The following is a 12,879-nucleotide window of genomic DNA, read 5'->3' on the forward strand; positions in this document are numbered from 1 at the left end:
TCTTCTCTCACTGACCAGCCACAGAAAGGTAAGTCCAGGGGTGACCCTAGGCAGATGGGGCCCGAGTGATGGAGGCCCTGCCAGCTTTGATGTTCCTTTTGAGATGTCAGGAGCGCCCGCCTCTGAGAAAGTCTGGGAGAGAAGAGCCAGAAGTTAAGGAGGGATCCTCCATTGGAGACTTTGTGTTTCTCCTTTGGTCCAAGGATGGAGATAAATTCGACACCGTCCTGCCCCCACAATCTGGGAGAGACAGTTACGGCAAGATCTAACCAGTTAGTTCTCCTCCAGAGGTGGCCACAGGGGGGAGCAGAGACGCTGTGGGGGGGGGGGGAGGGCAGAGGGGTGGAGAACGAGGCCAGAACAGTTGTGAAGGCTCATGAGTTGAGACTTTCTCCTGAAGATGGTAGGGAACCATTTGGGGAGTTTAAGCAAAGAGGGGATAAGATGCAGGCGCTGGGCTATTGGCAGAGAACCTGGAGATGAGGATACAAGCAAATAAGCTAAAGAAGCAGGATCTGCAGGGCCTGGGGGTGATGGGGAGAGAGAGGACAAGCTCCCTTAGGTTTCTGGCAGGGCCAGCTGCCTGCACCTGGAGATTTGCCATCTCCAGAGGTCCACGTGGCCCGGCCTCACTGACGCCTCACTGACGCTACCCCAGGGAGCCCTTTAGGGAGGCTGAGGGGCTGGGGTCATCTTCCCCAGAGGCCCCAAGGTCACTTCAGTGGACCGGGCTGCTGCCTTGACCCTGCAGCAGGTCTGTTCCTCAGGAAGGGAGGTCGAGCCACTCACCTGCGTTGTCATTGCTGGGGCAAGCTGCTCTTCTTGTCTTGCCTGCCAGAGTGAGTTTTGCCTTTTTTTAATTTTCTCTTTCCTCTGTCCTAATCAACAAATCCCCAACAACAGAAACTGAAGAGTGAGAAGAAAGGAAAGGAAAAGCACAGAAATGCTTGAGCAGCCCTTCCTGAAGGAGCAGCCACAGATGGAGGTGGATCGGACCCCAGGCCGGCGCCTGGGGCTCAGGCCACATTAAGGATCGTTTTCATCAAGTGGGTTGTCCCGTGCCTGTGGCTTAGAGCGCAGGCTGGCAAGGCAGCTGGGGCTGGCTGAGGACTGACTGTCTAGGGGAACCAGCAGAGGGCCTTGGGGGTGCCAAGGGCTTCTCTGCAAGGGGAGCCCAGATTTACTTCTTTCAAAATCATATCATTCCTTAGAGTTTAGGGACCAAAGGACTATTGCTTTTTTAAGAATATAAATATATCTATATAAATTAAAAGAAGGAAACAGAAAATAAAAACAAAAGAAAAGGAAAAAAAACCACAAGAGAAACAAAAAGACAGTATAGAGTCTCATACAAGTTGCCTTTAAATATCCCTAGGAGACAGGGTGAAGGAGATCTGTAAAAGCCCAGCCTAGGCAGAGGGAGGCTGTGGAAAGAGTGTTCTGTGTCTCATTCCCTCTTAAATTGTCCCCCCTCCCCACCTTTTTAAAATAATGAAGGACTTAACGTTTAGGGGTAGGCTCCCATGCAGGCAACAAAGAGAGTTATGGAAGCAGGGAACCCACGATCCCCAAACTCAGAGAACATCCCTGAAGCCAGGAGGAGCTCTGGCCTGCCCTGGCCTTTGCCATCCCGAGGGGCCCACTGGCTAGCAGGAGGGTCCTTGACAGCCTTTTCCGTGGAACCACTGCTTCCCCAGACAGGAAGAAAGAGGGAGTTTTAACCACCCCAGGATTTCCCTTCCCCATCTGGATAGACAGAGGCCCTCCTCTGGCTGAGCCAAGACACCTCCTGTTTCCCCTCACCTTGAGCCAGCCCCAGTGTCCCCTTGTTCCAGGCCACCTTCTGTCTCCAAGTCTATGTTTGCCCACCTGTAAAGTAGATTCAGGATATACCTAGAGGGCTGTGACAACAGACTTGGAAGATTTGCTACTGTATATACTGCCATTGAGAAGGGGATCATTTTCAATATGTAGAAGCTTCAGAATTTAGAGGTCCCTCTTTACCCAGGACCTGGGAGGGAAGTAGATGTTTTGCCAAAATACTTCTTCATTCCTTTAAAAAGTACATCTTTCCTATGCAAGAGTGTCTCACATGTGCTTATCCAAGGTGCTTCTAGATGGTGAGCAGTGTTCAGCTTAGAAGTGGTGTGTGCTCTGTCTGTCTTTGTCTCTCTGTTGTATTCAGTGGGTGCCATATAAAACTGATCAATGGTGGTGCTTCCTGCCTGCTTCTGTGAGATGGGCAAAAGATTCAGCTTAGAACACCATGACTCACCTTGCCTTGGTCAGCCTGTCCTGGGCCTGTAGGGCCTTGCACATATTTTCCCCAGGAGGTTAATTTCCCCTCCACCTCACAGACATGGATCAAAGTAGTATGGGGCCCCAGCTGTGTGGTGGGCACTGATCCCCAGATGTCGCTGAGGCTGGAGGCCTCTGATCTGCTATCACATCAGACAGTAAAGGAAAGGATGTGGGGGTAGGGTTGGAGGGTTCCTCCTTCATAACAGTTTCTAAGAAAACTTGTTCCCACCTGTTCCTCTGTCTTTGACTCGTTTTTGGAGGGAATGGGATGAAAAATAGATATGGTAATGACATCACCAGGTAAGGGGTAATGTATATCAACAAATTATTTCCAATCCAGAGGGGAAACAGTGTTGAGGGCATCATTACACCAGCACAATGCTAACACCTAGACTGATCACCCTGGACACAGGAGGACGTGTGGAGTACCCACGCCTGCAAACAGATACTCACATGGTGGCAAAGAGGACTTTCACTCCTAGGCGCTAAACACTTTGCTAGGAGCTGGGGCTCAGGCATGTAATACATGCCCAGAGTTAGTGGGAAAGACAGACCAGTTAGGTAGTTATAATGCAAGGCCTCACAGGGTCTATGATCACAAGCAGAAGAGTATCTAATTCAGACTCAAATAGAAAGGGAGGTGGGAGAAAGATTTCGTAAAGGAGTTTAAGGAGAAAAGGGTCTTCAAGGAGGCACTGGAACTTTGAACAAAGCTGTTTGGACAGCTGCACCATTTTGATAAGTTACCCTTATTACCAAGAAATAATAATGATTACCATGTATTCCATGACAATTATGTGGGAGAAAATGGGGATGAAGACATCTCCACCCGGATCCTTAACTCATTACCAAGTCATATCAAGACACTTGAACCAAAATGGCACTTCGCATTTTGCTTCATGGTTAGGAACTGATAGACTTTGTGTCAAGGCTGCAGAGGGTGGCAGGGTCTGGATCAGGGGCTGGCAAACTGTGGCCTGTGGGCAAATCTGGCCTGCAACCGTTTTGTATGGCCTACAAACTAAGAACAATTTCACGTTTTTTTAAAGGGATCTGAAAATAAAACAAAGAAACAATGAGTATGACACAGAGACCGTATCTGCCCCCACAAAACTAAAATATTTATCTAGTCCTTTAGACAAAAAGTTTGCTGACCCCTATAAGATCATGCAGGACGTGTACAATATCCAATGAGTTTGAATACAGTGTTTGTGTCTCTGTTGTATGTGCATGTATTAGTCTGAACTCTTTCAGCTGCAAGTATCAAAACCCCAACTCAAACACGTTTAATCCAGTAGGAAATTAACTGGCTTACACAACTGATAAACCAAAGGATGGGTCTGCTGTCATGCATGGCTGGATCTAGGGGTTCAGTTGATGATGTCTCCCATCTCTTGGCTCTGCATCCTTCTATATGTCAGACTTACTAGTTCTAGCTCTAAAGTCCTAGAGAGAACTTTGGCCACAATGGACACATGCCTATGCCTAGGGTGGAAGAGTAGGCCACCATAATTGACAGCTTCTCCAGGATTGTGTGGAGGGGAGAAATGGGTCCCCAAACAAAGGGATGATGGGTAAATAAGCAATATGAATCTACTGTATCCCACTCCCTTATTGCTCAGCAGCTACCTATATTTTTCTTGACAAACATACATTTTCAAAAATGTGCCTGCCCAACAGTGAAATGATCCTAGGCCCAACAAAAATGTGAGACAAAACAGAATCATGCCCAATTGCTTTACTGAACTCTCAGTCCAGGGTCCCTTTGTGATGGGCAATAATTCTTGATCAGGTCTGGATGTAACTTATGATTTTATAATCTATGGCTAAAAGATCGATTTAGCTACCCCAATATGAATATAACCAATATGAAATGGGAGAGGGAATAGGATAAGTTTTTTTTTTTTAAAGATTTTTTATTTATTTATTTGACAGAGAGAGAGATCACAAGTAGGCAGAAAGGCAGGCAGGGCGGTGGGGAGCAGGCTTCCTGCTCAGCAGAGAGCCCGATGCGGGGCTTGAGCCCAGGACCCTGAGATCATGACCTGAGCTGAAGGCAGAGGCTTAACCCACTGAGCCACCCAGGCGCCCCAAGTTTGTTGTTTTATTTTTTTAAAAGAAAGAAATCTTTCATTTGGAATAGGGGAGAAAAAAAAAACAATGGTCACTAACCTATAGCATATAGTACATTGTTCTAAGCAGTGGAACGAGTTTCTTGGTTAACAAAATTGATTGCTTTTAGTGCTTTCCCCTGGGAAGTATCTCTTATTATCCACTGTCCTTCATGGAAATCCCTCAGAGGATGCTCCTTCTGGAATAGAAACATTCTTCTTCCCTTTGGGAATGGTTTCAGACCTGAAGATTGCCTTAGAGATTATGCATTCCCAGAGCCCTATATACCAGGGGTGAGGATTCTCTGGTGATACAATTCCTTTCAAACCAATTGATTTTACTCCTGGGCCCTCTGTGAGCTAGTAACCATCATCGAGAATCAGAATCCTTGTCCTTGAACCTGGATCAGGCTCTTGTAGTTTCTGTTTCTTAGCAATAGGTCACACTTTGCCTGTACCCCTCCCCCTCAGCTTCATGGCTTCCACAATGGTCTGTCTATGGTGATAAGTCAATCGTAATCTGCTCAGTGTGCCCCCAAAGAAACATTATTCAACACTTGGCTGGCTCATGCTCTAGTAGCTCTGACCAGATAGTCAAAATCCCTGAGTGGTACTGGCTCCTATGCCTCAGACCCAAGGAGATGCTTAGGATAGGAGTGAGGCAGCTGGACAAGCGCTTATTTGGGCCAACCTGCAGCTCGCTCCATTCCTGGCCCCCTGGCCATGGTCTATTATTACCCTGAGGCCACATCACTAAAGCAGTCCTATGAGGAGTCTGTCTGTGGACACTGAATTCGTGGGCCCTCTGAGAACTGGTATCACTTGGGGACTGTGGGCAGGCTCTTCAGCCTTTGGCAGGGCCTCTGGAATGTCTTTCTCCCTGGGTGCAGCCTGGGGGTCTTAGATGTAAGAAGAAAAGCCCTCCAGTCTGAGATGGGATGAATGATCTCTGACACTGGAAGCACTTCTGGATCCGCTGTGTGCTCTGACCAGACCTGCAGTCTCACCTCTGCCTCAGCAGAGCATGGAATGCCTTCCCAGAGAAGTGCTAAGGACACAGAGGTCACAGGATCTCTCTCGCTAATTTCCAGCTTCAGTTGTGATCTTTGGGCCTTTACTGTTCTGACCACAACTGCCCGCATCACGACACAGCCAAATCCAGCAGGGACTCAGGCTGTTTTTGGCCTCGGGGCCTCCCCTCACAGCCCGTACATGTATACAATGATGTCACACAACCTTATCTTTTTCAGAGAACCAGTGAAGGGAGAAACCTCATAGGCTCAGGAAGTTCAGAGCCAACACAGTAGCTGCCCTTCCAGGCTGAGCCATGTGGGGTCCACAAATGGATGACCAAATCTGTGCCAAGCACAAACTCAGAAAGGGCTGAGAGCCACCCTTCCTCTCCCTAGCCCTGGTTCTACACACTGCTCTCCGTGTTCTCCACCGTCCAGCAGCCTGGGCTGATCAGAGCCTTTGACTGCCTGGCCATCTGTAGAGCAGGCTTCGAACGTCCAGGCTCTGGCACCCTGCCTTCAAGATGCCTAAGAGCAGAGACCCAGAAGGCACGGCAGGCTGCAAGCCTGAGTCTGACTTTTCCCAAGGGAAGTAAGTATTAGGTGCCCAGGAGAAAACGCAGGGAAGCACGAAGACAGCCTATGAAATGAGTCTCAGCTTCCCCTATGGAGTAGGTTAGAAATGGCCCAACTTCCCTCACCATCCCTGCCCCCCTGCCCACAACCTTGGCTCTGGGCTCCTGACAGCAAGCCAGCAGTCTGGGCTAGATTCTCTGCATTTGAGCAGGCAATCTGCTGTGCCCACAGGACCTTCTTGCTCTCTCACTGTTGGGACTCAATGTGGGGACAGAGACTTTGATTGTGGTTCTATGTCTTGGCCAAAGTACTCCAGAAACAGCCTCTGAGGCAAGGGTTATGGTGTTCCCACTGTCTGGGGGAGAGGGAAGCCCAGGGTGGTGACAGGGAGGAGAGCATGAGTTAGGAAAGATGTGAAGCGATGCAAGACAATGCGTTACTGTGTTGGTGACATCTTCACATGAGCTTTGAGGAGAGAACAGTGTTGTTTGCTAAGCACGTGGTGCTTGCAAGAGAAACCACCTTGGAACAGTTCACCAAGACGGAGAATTGAGAGGGAATTTAGCCATCTGTTTTCCCCTTCATTTCCTGTTTCCCACTGACCAAGGTGCATCCCCCAGAGAGCTACCTCCACTGTACTTCAGAGTTCCATCATTTGCCTCCAGGTCACTGCTTGGAAAGCTAGATCCCACAGCCCGCCATGTGGCATTTCCACTACAGAGGAGGAAGTGAAGGGGCCTTCTGGCATAGGTGGAGATTTAAGTTCAAGATGGCACATGAGGTTTGTGACCTATATATCCTACATTTCCCCACAGCATTCACAGCCAATACCCCCAGGCACCAGAATCCCCAGCACTGTCTGAATTCTAAGTGAAATAAATACATATATTTCTCTAATTTGGGAGAAAAAAAGATGCATTCAGATGTGGCATGGAGGATCAGACTTTTTCTCTGGAATTTCTCAGGCCATAAGCTCCAGTATCTCCTGTTGGATGTCCCACGTCTATGCCTTTGTTTTCACTTACTTAAACTTGAGGGAGAGGATCTGGCTTTTATAATCTGTAAGACGTGTGATGACCCTTGGCAGTCTAGCTTCCTGGCCACAGGCAGAAAGGGCAACTCTGCACAAAGCCGGGTATCATTCTGGTTCTGCCAGCATGGAAGCCAGCTGAACTGCAGGACCTTAATGAAAATGTTAAGAGGCCAGCACACTTCAACATCCAGACATGTTTCCAGTGTGTCCCCGAGATCTCCATCTAGGATGGGTACATGACCCAAATCTGAAGATAAAATAGAAGATCATTTAACCAGCTAATTTGATATCACATAACAAGGATTTCCAACTTCCCAGCCAAGGACTGTCAGATCCCCACTGTCCCCATTTCACGTCAGTTCCACCATTCTACAGTCTGCACATCCCATTCCATTTTTGTATTAGAACTGGTTGGGTGACAGGTGATAGAAACCAATACAAACCCGCAAGAAGGAACTGAGAAGTGTAGTGGTATTACTGACTTTAGGCAGGGCTGAATTCAAGGGCTCAATTAAATGTTATCAGCTAACCCTCACTTCATCTCTCAGGGCTCTGTTTCTCTTTGTACCTTGGTCCCATTCTCTTTCCTGCCACAGACACACTTTCTCCATGTGGCAGAGAGAGCCTGATGCCAGCAGCTTCAATCTCATATGCTCCTAGCACCACAGCCTTAAAAACGAGAGAGCTTTGAAGAGAAAACCGATTGGCTCTACTAAGATCACAAACTCAGGCCTAAACTAATCACTTAGGGCAGGGCGATGGAGTCCCCTGCCTGGCCTAATGGGTCATGTATCCACCTCTATGGGATGAAAGGGGTAGGGGGTGGAGGTGGCTTTGTGACTCTCAGACCCACTGAGGACTTAATGAAGTATAAAGATATGTCCTTCAGGGTCTGTAAGAATGTGTGATTTGACCTGGCTGGAGTTTAAGATGCCCATGAAGGAACAGTGAGAGTCAGCTGGGAGCAGGTCCATAGAAAGGGTAAGAGTTTTATCATGGGGTTAGGAGGAGCCATTGAAGGGCTTTAATAGAGGAGTGACATGATCATATTTGTGTTTTAAAAAGATTCCACTGGACATCCAGGTGGAGAACAGACCAGAGGAATAGATACTGGGATAGAGGGTCTAGACAGGAGGACAGTGCAATGGTTTCAGTGAGGAAGACAGGAGTATAAAGGAAAGATTGATTTAAGCTGTGAAATGTAAAATTTAAGCTGTAAAATCAGAGGTGTAATGTAAGATGTTTACAAGATAAAATTGGTTTTGTTTAAATGAGGGCAGGAGAAGTCTAAGATGCTTCTCTCTCAGGGTTTAGGCTGAATAAGTCATAGTTGCTATTTATGAGGTTAGGAACATGGAAGAGATATAGACTGACAACAAGATGTGTTTGCCTGTGAGACATACAAATGGAGTTGCCTAAAAGGTAACTTATCCAAAAGGCAACTTGAAGTTCACGAAGGAGGGAGATATACATCTGGGAGTCCTAGTCACCTGCAGGCAGGGTACCACACAGGATGATTTAAACAGAAAAGCCATTTGTTTAAAGGGCACTGGGTGGGCCACAGTACTGCCAAGCAGGACATGCAAGGTTGGGAAATGAGTGGGAACAATGGGAGGCCAGGCTACCAGAGCAAAAGCCAAAGTCAGATGTCAGAACCAGACAGTGAGAATACTGTGGATTTCATCATCAGTGGGTGCTTGATGTCACCACCACCAGTACCAATACCACCAAAGCCCCCAAGCATGGGAGAGAGCTGACCCTGCTGTGCCCACTGTCAGGATGAATTCTCCACGGCTCTATTTCTCTGAAACATTAACTCTACAATATCCATTTCTGTGGGCTACTTGGCCAGGCCTAGGTCACATGCCTCTGTCTTAGCTGTGAACCTTTTCAATGTCTGCTATAGAACATAGGCTCTGCTTACCTCCAAGACTTGTAAGAAGAAGGAGAATCAGATTCTGAGAAGCTCCGAATTACCAAGGTCTGCTTCGGGTGGGTGCCGTGGAGATCACTGGGAAGAGTGAGGAGATGAGAAATTGGTGTGGGTTAAACTGTTTTCTCATTTTTGGGGAAGATTTTTATTTTTTTATTTTTATTTTTTTTGGAAGATTTTTATTTTTAAGTAATCTCTACACCCAATGTGGGGTTCAAACTTACAACCCAGAGATCAAGAGTCGCATGCTCTGCTGCCTGACCAGCCAGGTGCCCTGTTTTCTTATTTAAGTAGTGAATGACACAAAAGGAGCCCATGAAGGATGCTGCAGTATGTAGTGAGTGTTGGAAGAAACTGGAATTATGTAGCCCACAGGAGGTAAGAGAGAAAAGGGGTTACAGGGTCAGGGTGATCAGCGAAGCTAAATGACACCAAGTGGTCGACTAAGCTAAACCTGAACATTTCCAGTGGCTTTTTCAGTTCAGAAGTCATTTGCAACTTCAGTGAGAATATGTTCAGTAGAGATTTGGGGAAGAGGTCACTAGATTTAAGCACAGATTTAAAAGAGTGCATGGGAAGTGAGGAAGTGGAAATGGAGAGTCACATTACTCCCTAGAAGCTTGTTGAAGGCAAGAAAAAAATGTGCAACAGTCAGTGGCATGTGGATTAAAATTGGATTTTTTTTTTAGATTGGCTAGTTGATCAAGTTTATTTGCTGAAATCAAAAATAGGGGAGAGGAAAAAGTTCAATATCCATGAAGGAGAGGCATAAGTGAAGGAGCAAAGTTCCTGAAGAGAAAAAAGGGAATGAAATATACATCACAGTGAAAGGATTAATTTTGGATTGAAGGGAGATCTCTCTTGTCTGAGAAAGAAGGGGCGGGAGAGTCAGATGCTTGGAGGGGCCTGGAAACTAAGGCAGTTTCTTCCCCCTTGGCTTCATTTTTTTCTGTGAAGCAGAATGGGGGATGGTGGCAGAAGCTGCCCTGTATAAGGATTGCTGAGTACACTATGGGCCCAACTGAAGAGACTGAATTTGTACCCAGCTCTGCCTTGGGTACAAGTTAAGTTATCTTAAACGATTTATTCTAGATAAATGTCACTCAGAGACCACAAGTTCAGAGGGCCTCACAAAGGGCCTGGGAAACTTTTAGGAACCAGAGACCAATCCCTCCATTTCTGGTCTCTGCCTCTAGATGGTTCATTCTCTTCGTGCAGTAGTCTTTCTCCATCTCTCATTCCTCATAGTAGCTGGCAGGTAGCTGCACCATAGCTTCTGAGTTTTTATCTCTTCTGTTCAGGAAACCAGTTCAGTTGGCATTACAATCTCTCACCCCAAATCCAAAATTCCCAGGAGAGAACATTTGCTTAGGACAGCTTGGATTAGAAATCCACTCACAGTTCAAAAAACTGCAGCCACAGTGCCAGGAGTCACACAAAACAGGAATGGCCCTGGGGCCCACAGATCTGGAGGGTGAATATGGAATATTTAATTTCCAAATTATAGGGTTCATGGGCTGGACTAACTCAAAACAGTGTCCACTCACAAGTGCAGTTCTGCAGGACTGGGTGATTTCCCCTATCTTGGTTTAGGATGGAACAGGAGAGGAGGTAAATGGCAGGAATAACCCAAGATTGCGATCTTAAGGGCGAGCATATTAATAAAATTTGAAATAACTGACTGACAATAGGATCTGGACTGGATAGGAAAGGAAGTGAAGCCAGGAAGATAATGATAAACCATGAGGCAGATGAGATTAATGTGATTCATAATGAGTAGAAGAGCTGGTGGCATGAAATGGGAAGGGGTGAAGAGGGGAAATCCTGGAATATTGTGAAATACTGGATTTTGACATTTTACTCATGGGGACAGACCCCTTCTGCTTATGCAGGTGCTGGTGTTCAAACACTGCCGGGCATCCATGGCTTTTAAAAGCTGTTATGGGGCCCCTGCTGGGGAATTGTTTTAGAGAATAGAGTCAACTCCTTCCTCAACTGCTACATTGAGACTAAGGCCGTAAGTCCCGTTATTTTATATCGCTTGCTTTTTTCAGTTATTATGAGCAATGGGTGTAACAAACTGATACTAAGACAGTGTTGTGGTCCAGGCTGAGAGCAAGGTGAAAAGACTGGGGTGGGAGGCATCAAAAGGAGGGAATTAGAAAGGAGATGCTGAGGATATCCAAATGTAAAAAACATCACCAGGAAAATCCTGACTGCAAGGCTGCTCAGGAGGGACAGATACGACATGCCTATATTACTCAGGGCAAAGCCTTCCTTGAATGTGCTGTATCCAGCTAAAAAGAGGGAACGAGGAAGGACAGCAGATCTAAGATGTGCCTTTCCCCATTAGTGCTGATGGAAAAGAGAGGTGTATGGAAGCCCTGACACCCAATTCTAAGGATGAAGGGAGATCTGCCCATGTCTGAGATTAATAACCACAACAGCCACAATAATGGCTTCCCTTTACGGACTACTTTCTAGTCGCAGGTTCTTATATGTATTACGTTGAACCGCATGACATTGCAGGTATTTGACTCTTCGCAGCCTACAAAACGGCAATTTCGTAAGGTTCGAGCTATTATCTTACTTCATCCTCACCACAACAACGCCATTAAAAAGTATTATTGCCCCCACTTTACAGATGAGAAGACTAAGACTCAGAAAGTGAAAGTCGTGGTTTGAGGCTGAACAGTCAGTAAGTGCTGAAACCAAGCTCTGAACCCAGATTGTTTGAATAGAAAAGTCAGAGTGCACGCCACAGCTACCAGGGGAGCAAATGAGTTAACCTTAAGAAAAGACCCCGAGGTGTCTGACACCACCCCCCACGCAATGCACACCAGAGATTTTTGGAACCCGTAGGGTCTCAGGAAGCCCCTCTCAAACTACCAGCAGCCCAGCCTTCAACGCTGAGAGGCAGACGGGACTGTCTTTCCTGCTCATTCCTCCCAACCACACGGGGCGCCAAGTACCGACAGTCTCTTTCAGAAGGCTCTCCGCGCACCCCCAGAGTTCCTCATTTTTCCACTCACCCACCCCAACCCGCGGTACAGGCACCACCTTCCTCCGCGCCGCACCCCTCCCAACCAGCGAGCACCGCGCAAGCGTCGGAAGCCTGGCGTCCGGGGCGGTGGCGCGCCCAGAAACAGGCCGCATGGCGATTGGTCAGACGCCGGTCACGTGACGACGGTGTCGCCGCGCGAGCGTGCGCAGAGTGGCTCTGCGCGCCCGTGACGGAACGACGAGGCGTGGGGGTGCGCGACCTCGCCCGCCCGGCCCGGCCCCCGCCCCTTGGCCTGCCGCTCCGCCCCCGCGGGGCGTCCCGGGCCGCTCGTCCCCTCAGCGGCGGCCGCACGCGGCCCGGGGTCGCCGTGAGTACTCGCGAGGCCGGCCTGTGGGGCGGCCGCCACGGGGACGGGGCGGGGCGGCCGGGCCGCGGGAAGGGTGCGGGGCCCGCCCCGCCTCGGCCGGGGTGGATGAAGTAAGGGGCTTGGACCGGGTGGCTCTGAGGGGCCCTCCTAGGCTTGACAGGCTTCGCTCAAGGCCAGGCGGCTGGTGACACCGATCGGGCACAGAGCTTCTTCCCCGGGAGGCAGGTGTTGGGTGTCTTTGGGGTCTCCGGAGAAGAGCTATGACTGCTCCCCCCAGGGAGGCCTTAGGGCCTGCCCTGGAAGCGCGGGTGGCAGTCTTTTGGGGGCTAACCTCGTCTTCTCCCTCCACCGGGTGTACGGCAGATAGCGACAGCCTTTGAGAATCTCTTCTCCGCGGGTTCTCCCCCGCACTCTTTGTTCAGTGGCTTAGTCTTTCTGAGAAAGGAGCGCTCGGTATAGAGCGGAGTAACCCCCTTTCCCGGGACTAAAAAGCTGGGAGTGAAACCCAGAGTTCAGCGTTGGGATCGGAGGCTTTTTTGGC

Source organism: Martes martes (assembly GCF_963455335.1).
Source record: "Martes martes genome assembly, chromosome: 7".
Classification (NCBI taxonomy): Eukaryota; Metazoa; Chordata; class Mammalia; order Carnivora; family Mustelidae; genus Martes; species Martes martes.